General features: G+C 46.1%; 6 non-coding genes across 6 annotated transcripts; all 6 read right to left on the bottom strand.

The window, feature by feature from the left end:
- Positions 1-12742: 12742 nt before the first annotated feature.
- Positions 12743-12815, bottom strand: TRNAV-UAC (transfer RNA valine (anticodon UAC)). The gene has a single exon. It is a non-coding gene; the product is annotated as a tRNA-Val (tRNA).
- A 97-nt stretch (positions 12816-12912) lies between these two features.
- Positions 12913-12985, bottom strand: TRNAV-AAC (transfer RNA valine (anticodon AAC)). The gene has a single exon. It is a non-coding gene; the product is annotated as a tRNA-Val (tRNA).
- Positions 12986-13752: 767 nt separating this feature from the next.
- On the bottom strand, positions 13753-13825 carry TRNAV-UAC (transfer RNA valine (anticodon UAC)). The gene has a single exon. It is a non-coding gene; the product is annotated as a tRNA-Val (tRNA).
- Positions 13826-14080: 255 nt separating this feature from the next.
- Positions 14081-14153, bottom strand: TRNAV-AAC (transfer RNA valine (anticodon AAC)). The gene has a single exon. It is a non-coding gene; the product is annotated as a tRNA-Val (tRNA).
- Positions 14154-14922: 769 nt separating this feature from the next.
- On the bottom strand, positions 14923-14995 carry TRNAV-UAC (transfer RNA valine (anticodon UAC)). The gene has a single exon. It is a non-coding gene; the product is annotated as a tRNA-Val (tRNA).
- A 95-nt stretch (positions 14996-15090) lies between these two features.
- TRNAV-UAC (transfer RNA valine (anticodon UAC)) lies at positions 15091-15163 on the bottom strand. Its single transcript has one exon. It is a non-coding gene; the product is annotated as a tRNA-Val (tRNA).
- Between the last annotated feature and the right edge of the window lie 1795 nt (positions 15164-16958).

The raw sequence follows: 16958 nt of genomic DNA on the forward strand, positions 1-16958 counted from the left end.
AGCCTGTCACATAGCGCTCAGATATCAGTGGGCCTCACACATTCCACAAGTGTCCAGTGTCCAAAAGTGTGCGCAGAGATTCAAAATCTCCATTATCCTCTCGTCACTTTGGTCACAGGCAGCTGTGCCATCGAGCGTGTCACATAGCGCTCAGATATCAGTGGGCCTCACACAATCCACAAGTGTCCAGTGTCCAAAAGTGTGCGCAGAGATTCAAAATCTCCATTATCCTCTCGTCACTTTGGTCACAGGCAGCTGTGCCATCGAGCGTGTCACATAGCGCTCAGATATCAGTGGGCCTCACACAATCCACAAGTGTCCAGTGTCCAAAAGTGTGCGCAGAGATTCAAAATCTCCATTATCCTCTCGTCACTTTGGTCACAGGCAGCTGTGCCATCGAGCGTGTCACATAGCGCTCAGATATCAGTGGGCCTCACACAATCCACAAGTGTCCAGTGTCCAAAAGTGTGCGCAGAGATTCAAAATCTCCATTATCCTCTCGTCACTTTGGTCACAGGCAGCTGTGCCATCGAGCCTGTCACATAGCGCTCAGATATCAGTGGGCCTCACACAATCCACAAGTGTCCAGTGTCCAAAAGTGTGCGCAGAGATTCAAAATCTCCATTATCCTCTCGTCACTTTGGTCACAGGCAGCTGTGCCATCGAGCCTGTCACATAGCGCTCAGATATCAGTGGGCCTCACACAATCCAAAAGTGTCCACTGTCCACAGGTGTGTGCAGAAATTCTAAATCTCCCCTGTCCTATAGACACCTTGTACCTTGTTTTACATTACTATATAGTTTGTTGGATTTTGTCTATATTTCTACCAAAAATGAGGAAGGCTGGTGGAAGAGGCCGTGGAATTGGGCGGGGGTTGGCAGCTGGTAATGATGGTGTTGGTGGTGGATCTGATGGTAGTGGCAAGAGCAAAATAGGACCGAATGCAGGAGGTGCTGACCCTGTGTCATCGTCTGGCTACATAAGGCCTCGAACGCTTAGTTTTCTAGGAGTTGGCAAACCGCTTTTAAAGGCAGAGCATCAGGAAAAAGTTTTGTCTTACATTGCTGACTCAGCCTCCAGCTCTATCGCCTCCTCTTCTTCAGTTGTAAAATTAAAAGCACTGAGTCGTCATTGGAGGCTCATGTTCATGAACCACACCTTTCCTTGTGTCCTTCACCCCAACCAAGATTGAAGGATGACACAGGCCATACTACTGATTACTCCATGGAGCTGTTTTCACATACCATGCCTGGATTATCAAGTGAAATGGTGAATTACCCAGGCCAAGATGAATCTGACATGGAGTGCACTGATGCACAGCCGCTGATGGATGATTCTGCTGGTACATTCACTCAGAGCACTACATTGTCCTCGCAGTGTACAGAGCCAGATTTTGACCCTGATGAGACTCAGGTGCCCCTTCCCACACACTATACCACCATACACGGTGACACAGAGAAAGGTGCACATGACATAGAAGAGGAGGTGATGGATGACCCAGTTGTTGACCCAGATTGGCATCCATTGGGGGAAGAGGGTGCTGCTTCCAATAGCTCAGATGAGGAGCATCCACAGCAGACATCGACATCGCAACAGCTGTTATCTGGCAGGCCCGTAGCACTCCAAAGACAGGTTCCAAACATCAAAAGAGTTGTTGGACAGCTTGTCCAGAGGGTCAAAAGATCACAGCGTGCTAGGATGCAAAATGTCTGCCAAAGTAGGAAGAGTGCAGTGTGGCACTTTTTTGAACAAAATCCTCATGATCAGGCCAAGGTTATCTGTAAGAAGTGCGCAAAGACCTTTAGCCGAGGGAAAAATCTGAAAAATTTGAATACCAGTTGCATGCTTAGACATTTAACCAGCATGCACTTGCAAGCGTGGACACAACACCAAACCTCAAGTGCCACATGTGCAACTGATCACAACGAAGGTAGTCAGCAACGCTACATTGTTTCCCCCACTGTAAGCCCACCGGTTAGCACAGCAGCAAATGTTGAGGTGTCGTTGCAAGACCACAGCAGTCAGGGAATCCCACTGTTATATCAACGAAAGACTGATTCTAGGCCATCAGAAAGAACACCAACTCCATCACCATCATCAACCCTCTCTTAGTCCGCCCTGTCCACCGCTACTTCCACCATATGCAGCTCTCAAGTCCAGCTCACCCTCCCAGACACTATGAGTAGGTCAAGAAAGTACTCAGTCTCTCATCCGCGTACACTGGGTTTGAACGCCCACATTGCCAAACTAATCTCGTTTGAGATGATGCCCTTTCGGTTGGTGGAAAGCACAGCTTTCCGCAAACTCATGGCCTATGCAGTACCACGCTATGACCTACCCAGTCGCCACTTCTTCTCTCGCAAAGCCATCCCAGCCCTCCACCATCATGTGAAAGACCGCATTGTCCATGCACTCAAGCAGTCAGTGAGCGGAAAGGTGCACCTCACAACTGATGCATGGTCCAGTCGGCATGGCCAGGGCCGTTACCTGTCCATCACTGCGCACTGGGTTAATGTGGTGGATGCAGGGTCCACAGGGGACAGCGGTGGTGGGACAGTGCTGCCTAGCCCACGGTATAGGAAACAGTTGGCTGTAGGCGTTCGACCCTCCTCCTCCTCCAGAAGCGAAAGCTCGTCCACAGAGCGCAGTCGTACGAGCACTCCATCTGCAGCTGCCACTGTTGCACACGATGTGTCCCCCTATCGAGCAGCTAGTGGAAAGCGTCAGCAGGCTGTGTTGCAGATGATGTGTTTGGGCGACAGACACACCGCCGAGGTGCTGGCCGAGTACTTGAAGCGACAAACTGAGTCATGGCTGGGCAGTGTACATCTTGAGGCAGGCAAGGTAGTTAGTGATAACGGCCGTAATTTTTTGGCAGCCATAGCCCTTTCAAAACTCAGCCACATACCTTGCTTGGCTCACACCTTGAACCTGGTGGTGCAGTGCTTCCTCAAAAATTATCCGGAGTTAACAGCCCTGCTCCAGAAGGTGCGAAGACTGTGCGTGCACATCCGCCGGTCGCCTGTACACTCCGTTCGTAAGCAGAAGCTGCAGCGATTGCTCCACCTTCCCAACCACCGCCTCATTATCGACATTGCAACAAGGTGAAACTCCACCCTGTACATGGTGAAGCGGCTGTGCGAGCAGAGGCAGGCCATAATGCATTTGTGGGAGGATACACGGCCAGGCACTTTGAGAGCAGACATGGAGTTGACAGGCGTGCAGTGGTCGAAGCTGAAAGACCTTTGTAAAGTCCTTCAGTGTTTTGAGGAATGCACACGGCTGGTAAGCGCAGACGACGCCATCCTAAGCATGAGCATCCCACTTATGCGTCTGCTCATGCAAACTTTGACGCACCTTAAGGAGCAGGCGTCTGCAGCCAATGTTGATGAGGAGGAAGAGGAGGAGGGAATCCTTGATGACATTCAGCCATTGTCTGCTCAGGGACCTCTCCTGGACGAGGTGGAGGAAGAAGAGGAGGAGGAGGAGGATGATGGGGATGATTACTTAGGGGAGGAGGATGCATGTCGTGGGGCAAGTGAAAATGTTGGCGTGGCAAGGTCTGGTACAGGGTTTGTGCGTGACTGGAGGGATGTGGATTTGCCAGAAAGTGCTCCTCCACCCAGCACTTGCAGTGCATCATTGACACCGGGAACATTGGCCCACATGTCAGATTATGCCTTGCGGATCCTAAAAAGGGACCCCCGCATTGCCAAAATGATGAAGGTTGACGACTACTGGTTGGCCAGCATCCTGGATCCACGCTATAAAGGCAAATTACAAAACATCATGCCACAGGAGAACCTTGACCTAATATTGGCTAATAAACAAGCAACTCTGGTAAATCGGTTGCTTGAGGCATTCCCAGCACACAGCAGCGGTGATTGTTCTCACACGAGCCGTACGGGCCGGGGGCAGCTTGGCAGAGGTGTTCGTGGTGCACACAGCAGAAGTGGCGTTGGAGACAGGGGTTTCATGACAATGTTGTGGACTGATTTTTCAAATACCGCTCACACAACTGGTAATACTGCATCGATGGAAAGTGACAGGAGACAGCAGTTGTCAACTATGGTTACAAACTACTTTTCCTCCCATTTCGATGTTCTCCCACACAGGTCATTCCCCTTTGACTATTGGGCCGCTAAACTGGACACCTGGCCTGAATTGGCCCAATATGCCTTACAGGAGCTCGCTTGCCCAGCTGCAAGTGTGCTATCGGAAAGAGTCTTCAGTGCAGCTGGATCAATCCTGACAGAAAAAAGGACCCGTCTGTCAACCCAAAATGTGGATGATCTAACCTTCATTAAAATGAACCACGCATGGGTTTCCAAGGATTTTGTCCCACCTTCCCCTGATGACACATAGGGTGACAGAAAAATGGCTTGCTTTGGTCCACCTCTTCCTGGTACTTCACCTATTTTGCCTTTTGCATCAGCTGAATGTCCAACATCAACATATGCCACTTTCTAAAACTACCTAACTGTGCTGCCTCCCACCCAATGGCCGGGGTCACCACCTACCGCACGACACCGTGCGAGTGCCGTTGCCCTGGACAGGTGGGTGGGCCGATTCTTGGGCGCGGGCACTGGCACAGGGTCCCTCATAGTGCAATCAAGTGTCTCTGACGGTGGTGGTGCACACCCGCCGTCAGACACACCGCTGTACTATGAGGGGAACAGTGCCAGTACCGACGCCCACGAGTGGGCCCCCCTTGCTTGGGCAGGGCCCCAGCATTTGCAATCTTTACCTCTCCCTGCTCCTCCGCTGTGTAATCTGGGCCGTCAAATCCATACTGTGCCTGACACCGTCTGAGCCTGCCTCCTGAGACATATATTTTGAATGTGTACGCTATCCATACATGTTATCTGGGGGTACGGTACCCTTTCTAACCTTTGTGCAATCACGTGCAATCCATACTGGGCCTGACACCGTCTGAGCCTGCCTTCTGAGACATATATTTTGAATGTGTACGCTATCCATACATGTTATCCAGGGATACGGTACCCTTTCTAACCTTTGTGCAATCACGTGCAATCCATACTGGGCCTAACACCGTCTGAGCCTGCCTCCTGAGACATATATTTTGAATGTGTACGCTATCCATACATGTTATCCAGGGATACGGTACCCTTTCTAACCTTTATGCAATCACGTGCAATCCATACTGGGCCTAACACCGTCTGAGCCTGCCTCCTGAGACATATAATTTGAATGTGTACGCTATCCATACATGTTATCCGGGGATACGGTACCCTTTCTAACCTTTGTGCAATCACGTGCAATCCATACTGTGCCTGACACCGTCTGAGCCTGCCTCCTGAGACATATATTTTGAATGTGTACGCTATCCATACATGTTATCCAGGGATACGGTACCCTTTCTAACCTTTGTGCAATCACGTGCAATCCATACTGGGCCTGACACCGTCTGAGCCTGCCTCCTGAGACATATATTTTGAATGTGTACGCTATCCATACATGTTATCCAGGGATACGGTACCCTTTCTAACCTTTGTGCAATCACGTGCAATCCATACTGGGCCTAACACCGTCTGAGCCTGCCTCCTGAGACATATATTTTGAATGTGTACGCTATCCATACATGTTATCCGGGGATACGGTACCCTTTCTAACCTTTGTGCAATCACGTGCAATCCATACTGGGCCTAACACCGTCTGAGACTGCCTCCTGAGACATATATTTTGAATGTGTACGCTATCCATACATGTTATCCGGGGATACGGTACCCTTTCTAACCTTTGTGCAATCACGTGCAATCCATACTGGGCCTAACAACGTCTGAGCCTGCCTCCTGAGACATATATTTTGAATATGTACGCTATCCATACATGTTATCCGGGGAAACGGTACCCTTTCTAACCTTTGTGCAATCACGTGCAATCCATACTGTGCCTGACACCGTCTGAGCCTGCCTCCTGAGACATATATTTTGAATGTGTACGCTATCCATACATGTTATCCAGGGATACGGTACCCTTTCTAACCTTTGTGCAATCACGTGCAATCCATACTGGGCCTAACACCGTCTGAGCCTGCCTCCTGAGACATATATTTTGAATGTGTACGCTATCCATACATGTTATCCAGGGATACGGTACCCTTTCTAACCTTTGTGCAATCACGTGCAATCCATACTGGGCCTAACACCGTCTGAGCATGCCTCCTGAGACATATATTTTGAATGTGTACGCTATCCATACATGTTATCCGGGGATACGGTACCCTTTTTAACCTTTGTGCAATCACGTGCAATCCATACTGGGCCTAACACCGTCTGAGCCTGCCTCCTGATACATATATTTTGAATGTGTACGCTATCCATACATGTTATCCGGGGATACGGTACCCTTTCTAACCTTTGTGCAATCACGTGCAATCCATACTGGGCCTAACACCATCTGAGCCTGCCTCCTGAGACATATATTTTGAATGTGTACGCTATCCATACATGTTATCCGGGGATACGGTACCCTTTCTAACCTTTGTGCAATCACGTGCAATCCATACTGTCCCTGACACCGTCTGAGCCTGCCTCCTGAGACATATATTTTGAATGTGTACGCTATCCATACATGTTATCCGGGGATACGGTACCCTTTCTAACCTTTGTGCAATCACGTGCAATCCATACTGGGTCTAACATTGTCTGAGCCTGCCTCCTGAGACATATATTTTGAATGTGTACGCTATCCATACATGTTATCCGGGGATACGGTACCCTTTCTAACCTTTGTGCAATCACGTGCAATCCATACTGTGCCTGACACCGTCTGAGCCTGCCTCCTGAGACATATATTTTGAATGTGTACGCTATCCATACATGTTATCCAGGGATACGGTACCCTTTCTAACCTTTGTGCAATCACGTGCAATCCATACTGGGCCTGACACCGTCTGAGCCTGCCTCCTGAGACATATATTTTGAATGTGTATGCTATCCATACATGTTATCCAGGGATACGGTACCCTTTCTAACCTTTGTGCAATCACGTGCAATCCATACTGGGCGTGAGAACGGCTGGCGAGCTGTTAAGCAAGCTACAGCACCTGTCCAGACAAGTACAGGGATTCCCTAGCGAGGAGACTTATTTGATTGTTTTCAATGTTGGGACAGCAATTTTTGGGGAGCACTATACTCTGGAGAATGATAGATGGGGCCCACCATACACTGGAACATTCCAAAGGTGGACATCAGACACTGGAGCAGCATTTACAGGGCCCATTATACACTAGAGCATTAGAAATGGGGCCCATTATGTTTGGAGCATTATTTGTGCCCATAAGACAGTGGAGCTTCATCCATGGGGACCAACATATACTGTAGCATTATGTGGAGCTCATCATATACTGTTTCAAACATTATATGGGACCAATGATTCTGTATGGAGAAATAGATGGGCCTCGTCATGAGATGTAAAAAGTGAGGTATTTTTCATTGTACTATACCGCTATTTATCTGCCGTATCGGAGCATGATGAGTTGTGGTATGTGTTAAAGGGGCGCTCTTTCGCCCAGGGCACATGAAAACCTGCAGCCAGCCCTCCCCCCCACAACTTTAGCCAAATAACACCCATTTTTCAGTGTGTAACTTGTATTATGAAGTTAATTAAGGTTGACAAGCTTAAGTAAGAAGAATTGATGCTTTTGGCATTCAAATGGGCACTGTAGGTGTGTTTCCTGTCCTCCTCTCACTGCCGACTTTTATTCCCCATTGACTTACATTGGGTTTCGTGTTTCGGGACGACCCCGACTTTTCCCTATAATCGGACGATCAAGCTCGACCCGACTTTTGGAAAAGTCGGGTTTCACTAAACGAAACGCGACCCTAAAAAACCAAAAGTCGCTCAACTCTAGTGATAACCACTACACTACAGAAACCGGCTGCGGAAGGTTACTGTGGTCATGACGAGCCATCGAGAACAAAGACTCAATTTCAAAAGCTTTAATATCAACGCCTAATGTCATGCTTCTATCAAGTTTCAAACTGGGGACCGTTCGCCTGTGAGGTGAACGTGACAACCACTACACTTAAGAAACTCCATGCAAAGCTAAAGATGTTTAAACATGCTGAAATGAACTTGAAAAAGAAAAAAACATCCAGCCAAAGTCAAGAGGTCTTCCTCTATGTCTGAAGACAGGACAAAGTGCATTTTGCAACACAGGAACCTTTCATTTGTCAGGCTATTGGAGAAAAAGAACAAACAGGGAAACAAAACCATGCTCCACAAAACATTCTCATGCCTTTGTCCAAAAGCCAAAAAGAAAAAGCACCTAGATGCCTGCTTTCGCACATTGATCCTATCAGGTGTTACTTGAATTAGGAACACTTAGACACTGTCAAAAACACACATGCTTGCCAAAAGCAAAAACGGGTAGAAATAATCACATTGGTAAAAGTAATGCTCATTAAACCAGCAATAGAATATGCTAACTAAGGCTAATTAAGCCAACAATATACGTTTGTGATCAAAATAAAGAAAAGCCACATGTTTCTGCCCGGGATCAAAACAGGGAACTTTCAGGAGGATGGCAAACAGGACAATCACTACACTACAGTAACCAGACAAGAGCGTTTACTGTGGTCATGGCAAGCATTAAAGATCATGCAGTCATTGTCAAAAGCGCTAGTTTGCAAGAGAAACGCTGTGTTTCGGCCCAGTTTCGAACTGAGGACCTTTCGCGTGTAAAACGAAAGTGATAACCGCGACACTACAGAAACAAACAGATTCAAAAAAACAAAAAATGCTGTGGTCATGGCAAGCAATAAAGAACAAGCACTGAAAGTCAAAAAGATCGTTTTCCAAGAGAAAAGCTGTGTTTCTGCCCACTTTCGAACTGGGACCTTTCGCGTGTGAGGCGAACATGATAACCGCTACACTACAGAAACCAGATGCAAGCGCTTACTGTGGTGACAACTAGAGTTGAGCGATACCGTCCGATACTTCAAAGTATCGGATCGGAATGGATCGGCCGACCTTTAAAAAAAGTATCGGTATCGCCGATTCCGATACCGGAAGTCCCATTCAAGTCTATGGGACTTCCGGTATCGGAATAAGAAAAACCCTGTTTTTGCCTTGTACAGCCTCTCTGGGGTCTGTACGGGCCTTTCGGGGGGCTGTGCCGGCCTGCCAGGGGGTCTGTGCAGGCTCCGGTGGTCTGTGCCGGCCTGCCGGGGGGCTGTGCCGGCCTGCCGGTGGTCTGTGCAGGCTCCGATGGGCTGTGCCGGCCTGCCGGGGGGCTGTGCCGGCCTGCCGGGGGGCTGTGCAGGCTCCGGGGGGCTGTGCCGGCCTGCCGGGGGGCTGTGCCGGCCTGCCGGTGGTCTGTGCAGGCTCCGGGGGGGCTGTGCCGGCCTGCCGGGGGGCTGTGCCGGCCTGCCGGTGGTCTGTGCAGGCTTCGGGGGTCTGTGCAGGCATCGTCCGATGGGACTGCAAGTCCCATCGGGCGATGCCTGCTACCATGACAGTGATTGACACATTAGCCAATGATGGGACAGTAGTAGTCCCATCATCCGGCTAATGTGTTGAATGTAAAAAAAAAAAAAATTACATGCTACATACATGCAACATGCATACTACATACATGCTACATTCATACTACATACTACATACATGCTACATTCATACTACATAAATACTACATGCAACATACATACTACATATATACTACACACATACTACATATATACTACATGCATGATACATACATACTGCATGCTACATACATACTACATGCTACATACATACCACATATATACTACATACATACTACATGCATGCTACATACATACCACATACTACATACATACTACATACATACTACATGCATGCTACATGCATGCTACATGCTACATACATAACACATATATACTACATGCATGCTACATACATACTACATGCTACATACATACCACATACATACTACATGCATGCTACATACATACTACATGCATGCTACATACATACTACATGCTACATACTACATATATACTACATGCATGCTACATACATACTACATGCTACATACATACTACATATATACTACATGCATGCTACATACATACTACATGCTAAATACATACTACATATATACTACATGCATGCTACATACATACTACATGCTACATACATACTACATATATACTACATGCATGCTACATACACACTGCATGCTACATGCATGCTACATACATACTACATACATGCTACATGCTACATACATACCACATATATACTACATACATACAATACATTCATACAATACATACATAGACATACAGTACATATAACATAGAGTAACATACTTACCAATACTTGTCACATTGTTCCCCGAAGCCATTGTCTTTTCCGGAATAAATATTAACATAACAAACCACAAAAATACTCACCCACGATCCGAAGCAGTCCACGAGTGTGTCCCAAGACGATCTTGGGTAGAGAACTGCAGCATCAGCTGATGCTGCCGTTCTCTACGGGCTGCAGGAATCCAATGACGGAAGGTAGGTATCCTTCCGCACTGTATTCCTCCGCCACTTAAAAAAAAAAAAAGTCCCTAGTCTCACTTTATGCCATTGCTGTGTGGGAATTTCCCACGCAGCAATTGCATAAAGTGAGACTAGGGACTTTTTTTTTTTTAAGTGGCGGAGGAATACAGTGCGGAAGGATACCTACCTTCCGTCATTGGATTCCTGCAGCCCGTAGAGAACGGCAGCATCATCTAATGCTGCAGTACTCTACCCAAGATCGTCGTGGGACACACTCGTGGACTGCTTCGGATCGTGGGTGAGTATTTTTGTGGTTTGTTATGTTAATATTTATTCCGGAAAAGACAATGGCTTCGGGGAACAATCTGACAAGTATTGGTTAGTATGTTACTCTATGTTATATGTACTGTATGTCTATGTATGTATTGTATGAATGTATTGTATGTATGTAGTATATATGTGGTATGTATGTAGCATGTAGTATGTATGTAGTATGTATGTAGCATGCATGTAGCATGCAGTATGTATGTAGCATGCATGTAGTATATACAGTATGTAGTATGTATGTAGCATGCATGTAGTATATATGTAGTATGTATGTAGCATGTAGCATGTATGTAGTATGTATGTGGTATGTATGTAGCATGTAGTATGTATGTAGCATGCATGTAGTATATATGTAGTATGTATGTAGCATGTAGTATGTATGTAGCATGCATGTAGTATGTATGTAGTATGTATGTAGCATGTAGTATGTATGTAGCATGCATGTAGTATGTATGTAGTATGTATGTAGCATGTATGTAGTATGTATGTAGCATGTAGTATATATGTAGCATGCATGTAGTATGTATGTAGTATGTATGTAGCATGTATGTGGTATGTATGTAGCATGTAGTATGTATGTAGCATGCATGTAGTATGTATGTAGTATATATGTGGTATGTATGTAGCATGTAGTATGTATGTAGTATGTATGTAGCATGCATGTAGTATGTATGTAGTATGTATGTAGTATGTATGTAGTATATATGTAGTATGTATGTAGCATGTAGTATGTATGTAGTATGTATGTGGTATGTATGTAGCATGTAGTATGTATGTAGCATGCATGTAGTATATATGTAGTATGTATGTAGCATGTAGTATGTATGTAGCATGTATGTGGTATGTATGTAGCATGTAGTATGTATGTATCATGCATGTAGCATGCATGTAGCATGTATGTAGTATGTATGTAGTATGTATGTAGCATGCATGTAGCATGCATGTAGTATGTATGTAGTATGTATGTAGTATGTATGTAGTATGTATGTAGCATGCAGTATGTAGCATGTATGTAGCATGTATGTAGTATGTATGTAGTATATATGTAGTATGTATGTAGCATGTAGTATGTATGTAGCATGTAGTATGTATGTAGCATGCATGTAGTATATATGTAGTATGTATGTAGCATGCATGTAGTATATATGTAGTTTGTATGTAGCATGTAGTATGTATGTAGCATGCATGTAGCATGCATGTAGTATGTATGTAGTATTTTTTTTTTTTTAACATTTAACACATTAGCCGGATGATTGGACTACTACTGTCCCATCATTGGCTAATGTGTCAATCACTGTCATGGTAGCAAGCATCGCCAGATGGGACTTGTAGTACCATCGGACGATGCTTGCACAGACCCCCGGACATCAGCACAGCCCCCCGGCAGGCCAGCACAGCCCCCCGGCAGGCCGGTACAGACCCCCACAGGGTGCACAGACCACCGGCAGGCCGGCACAGCCCCCCGGCAGGCCGGTACAGACCCCCACAGGGTGCACAGACCACCGGCAGGCCGGCACAGCCCCCCGGCAGGCCGGTACAGACCCCCACAGGGTGCACAGACCACCGGCAGGCCGGCACAGCCCCCCGGCAGGCCGGTACAGACCCCGGGCAGTCCACACAGCCCCCCGGCAGGCCAGCAGAGACCCCCGGAAGGCCCGAAATGACGGCGCATCATGATGCGCACACACCACGCATCATGATGACGTCAGGCTGTCAATCAACTTTGAACTTCCGATTCCGATGCCGAATTCCGATATTGAAAAAATATCGGAAGTCGGTATCGGAATTCCGATACAGAAAGTATCGGCCGATACCCGATACTTGCGGTATCGGAATGCTCAACACTAGTGACAACAAGCAATCGAGAACAAGAACTGAAAGTCAAAAGCTTGGATACCAAAGGGTAACAGCGTGTTTCTGCCCAGTTTCGAACTGAGGACCTTTCGCATGTAAAGCAAACGTGATAACCGCTACACTACAGAAACCAACAGATTCAAAAAAACAAAAAATGCTGTGGTCATGGCAAGCAATAAAGAACAAGCACTGAAAGTCAAAAAGATCGTTTTCCAAGAGAAAAAGCTGTGTTTCTACCCAGTTTCGAACTGGGGACCTTTCGCGTGTTAGGCGAACGTGATATCCACTACACTACAGAAACCGGCAGCGGAAGGTTACTGTGGTCATGACGAGCCATCGAGAACAAAGACTCAACGTCAAAAGCTTTAATATCAACGCCTAATATCATGCTTCTATCCAGTTTCCAACCAGGGACCGTTCGCATGTGAGGTGAACGTGACAACCACTACACTTCAGAAACTCCATGCAAAGCTAAAGATGTTTAAACATGCTGAAATGAACTTGAAAAAGAAAAAAACATCCAGCCAAAGTCAAGAGGTCTTCCTCTATGTCTGAAGACAGGACAAAGTGCATTTTGCAACACAGGAACCTTTCATTTGTCAGGCTATTGGAAAAAAGAACAAACAGGGAAACAAAACCATTTTCCACAAAACATTCTCATGCCTTTGTCCAAAAGCCAAAAAGAAAAAGCACCTAGATGCCTGCTTTCGCACCTTGATCCTGTCAGGTGTTACTTGAATTAGGAACACTTAGACACTGTCAAAAACACACATGCTTGCCAAAAGCAAAAACGGGTAGAAATAATCACATTGGTAAAGGTAATGCTCATTAAACCAGCAATAGAATATGCTAACTAAGGATAATTAAGCCAACAATATATGTTTGTGATCAAAATAAAGAAAAGCCACATGTTTCTGCCCGGGATCAAAAAAGGGAACTTTCAGGAGGATGGCAAACAGGACAATCAGTACACTACAGTAACCAGACAAGAGCGTTTACTGTGGTCATGGCAAGAATTACAGATCAAGCACTCATTGTCAAAAGCGCTAGTTTGCAAGAGAAACGCTGTGTTTCTGCCCAGTTTCGAACTGAGGACCTTTCGCGTGTAAAGCAAACATGATAACCGCTACACTACAGAAACCAACCATTTCAAAAAATCAAAAAAATGCTGTGGTCATGGCAAGCAATAAAGAACAAGCACTGAAAGTCAAAAAGATCATTTTCCAAGAGAAAAGCTGTGTTTCTGCCCAGTTTCGAACTGGGGACCTTTCGCGTGTGAGGCGAACGTGATAACTGCTACACTACAGCAACCAGCTGCAAGAGGTTACTGTGGTGACAACAAGCAATCGAGATCAAGAACTGAAAGTCAAAAGCTTAGATACCAAAGGTAACATCGTGTTTCTGCCCAGTTTCGACCTGGGGACCTTTCGCGTGTTAGGCGAACGTGATAACCACTACACTACAGAAACCGGCTGTGGAAGGTTACTGTGGTCATGACGAGCCATCGAGAACAAAGACTCAACGTCAAAAGCTATAATATATCAACTCCTAATGTCATGCTTCTATCCAGTTTCGAACTGGGGACCGTTCACGTGTGAGGTGAACGTGACAACCACTACACTTCAGAAACTCCATGCAAAGCTAAAGATATTTAAACATGCTGAAATGAACTTGAAAAAGAAAAAAACATCCAGCCAAAGTCAAGAGGTCTTCCTCTATGTCTGAAGACAGGACAAAGTGCATTTTGCAACACAGGAACCTTTCATTTGTCAGGCTATTGGAAAAAAGAACAAACAGGGAAACAAAACCATTTTCCACAAAACATTCTCATGCCTTTGTCCAAAAGCCAAAAAGAAAAAGCACCGAGATGCCTGCTTTCGCACCTTGATCCTATCAGGTGTTACTTGAATTAGGAAAACTTAGACACTGTCAAAAACACACATGCTTGCCAAAAGCAAAAACTGGTACAAATAAACACATTGGTAAAAGTAATGCTCATTAAACCAGCAATAGAATATGCTAACTAATGCTAATTAAGCCAACAATATACGTTTGTGATCAAAATAAAGAAAAGCCACATGTTTCTGCCCGGGATCAAAACAGGGAACTTTCAGGAGGATGGCAAACAGGACAATCACTACACTACAGTAACCAGACAAAACCATTTACTGTGGTCATGGCAAGCACTAAAGATCAAGCACTCATTGTCAAAAGCTCTATTTTGGAAGAGAAACACTGTGTTTCTGCCCAGTTTCAAACTGAGGCCATTTCGCGTGTAAAGCGAACGTGATAACCGCTACACTACAGAAACCAACCGGTTCAACAACAAAAAAATGCTGTGGTCATGGCAAGCAATAAAGAACAAGCACTGAAAGTCAAAAAGATTATTTTCCGAGAGAAAAACTGTGTTTCTGCCCAGTTTTGAACTGGGGACTTTTCGCGTGTAAGGTGAACGTGATAACCGCTACACTACAGAAACTGGCTGCAACAGGTTACTGTGGTCATGATGAGCCATCGAGAACAAAGACTGAACGTCAAAAGCTTTAATATCAACGCCTAGTTTCGAACTGAGGACCGTTCGCGTGTGAGGTGAACGTGATAACTAGAGTTGAGCGAAACGGGTCGAAAAATTTCAAAAGTCGCTGACTTTTGGCAAAGTCGGGTTTCATGAAACGAAACCCGACCCTAGGATGAGGTCGGCCACGAGGTCGGCGACTTACGTGCCAAAGTCGCGTTTCAAAAGTTTGTTTTGCGCTCTTTTTCAGCCAATCAAGATCCAAGGACACTGTGGGCAACGTGAAGACATAGGCAGGGGTCACCACCATCTTTCAGAAGGGCATGCAAGTGATTGGCTTGCTTTGGTGGGCGTCACAGGGGGTATAAAAGGGCGTGCACGCCGACCGCCATCTTACTTCTGCCGATCTCAGTATAGGGAGAGGTTGCTGCTGATTCTGTAGGGAGAGCGTTAGGTAGGGAAGAAGACAAAAAAACTGCTTCTGCTGCTAGCGATTTGGCCTGCACAACACACCAGTCACTGTGTGTGCAGTGCAAGGGGAGGCTATATAGTGGTGTATCAGTGGTGTTGGTTGTTGGGCTGCCTTCTAAGGCTTCCTGACATTCCTGCATTGCTGTTTACCCACTGCTCCGCAAACTGCTTTTTTAAAAGCAATCCCAATTTTTTTTTTTGTCTTGCTGAGAAGAAAAAAAACTGCTTCTGCTGCTAGCAATTTGGCCTGCACAACACACCAGTCACTGTGTGTGCAGTGCAAGGGGAGGCTATATTGTGGTGTATCAGTGGTGTTGGTTGTTGGGCTGCCTTTTAAGGCTTCCTGACAGGCTGGCATTGCTGTTTACCCACTGCTCTGCAAACTGCTTTTTTAAAAGCAATCCAATCTCCCTTATCCTCTAGTCACTTTGGTCACAGCTGTGCCATTGAGCCTGTGACATAGCGCTCAGATATCAGTGGGCCTCACACAATCCAAAAGTGTCCAGTGTCCAAAAGCGTGTGCAGAGATTCAAAATCTCCCTTATCCTCTAGTCACTTTGGTCACAGCTGTGCCATCGAGCCTGTCACATAGCGCTCAGATATTCATTGGGCCTCACACAATCCAAAAGTGTCCAGTGTCCACAAGTGTCTGCAGAAATTCAAAATCTCGCCTGTCCTATAGACACCTTGTACCTTGTTTTACATTACTATATAGTTTGTTGGATTTTGTCTACATTTCTACCAAAAATGAGGAAGGCTGGTGGAAGAGGCCGTGGAATTGGGCGGGGGTTGGCAGCTGGTAATGATGGTGCTGGTAGTGGATCTGATGGTAGTGGCAAGAGCAAAATAGGACCGAATGCAGGAGGTGTTGAGCCTGCGTCATCGTCTGGCTACATAAGGCCTCGAACGCTTAGTTTTCTAGGAGTTGGCAAACCGCTTTTAAAGCCAGAGCATCAGGAAAAAGTTTTGTCTTACATTGCTGACTCAGCCTCCAGCTCTATCGCCTCCTCTTCTTCAGTTGTAAAAAGTAAAAGCACTGAGTCGTCATTGGAGGCTCATGTTCATGAACCACACCTTTCCTTGTGTCCTTCACCCCAACCAAGATTGAAGGATGACGCAGGCCATACGACTGATTACTCCATGGAGCTGTTTTCACATACCATGCCTGGATTATCAAGTGAAATGGTGAATTACCCAGGCCAAGATGAATCTGACATGGAGTGCACTGATGCACTGCCGCTGATGGATGATTCTGCTGGTACATTCACTCAGAGCACTACATTGTCCT

The sequence above is a fragment of the Dendrobates tinctorius genome, unplaced genomic scaffold (assembly GCF_039654945.1).
Source record: "Dendrobates tinctorius isolate UK_male_01 unplaced genomic scaffold, ASM3965494v1 ptg000421c, whole genome shotgun sequence".
NCBI lineage: Eukaryota > Metazoa > Chordata > Amphibia > Anura > Dendrobatidae > Dendrobates > Dendrobates tinctorius.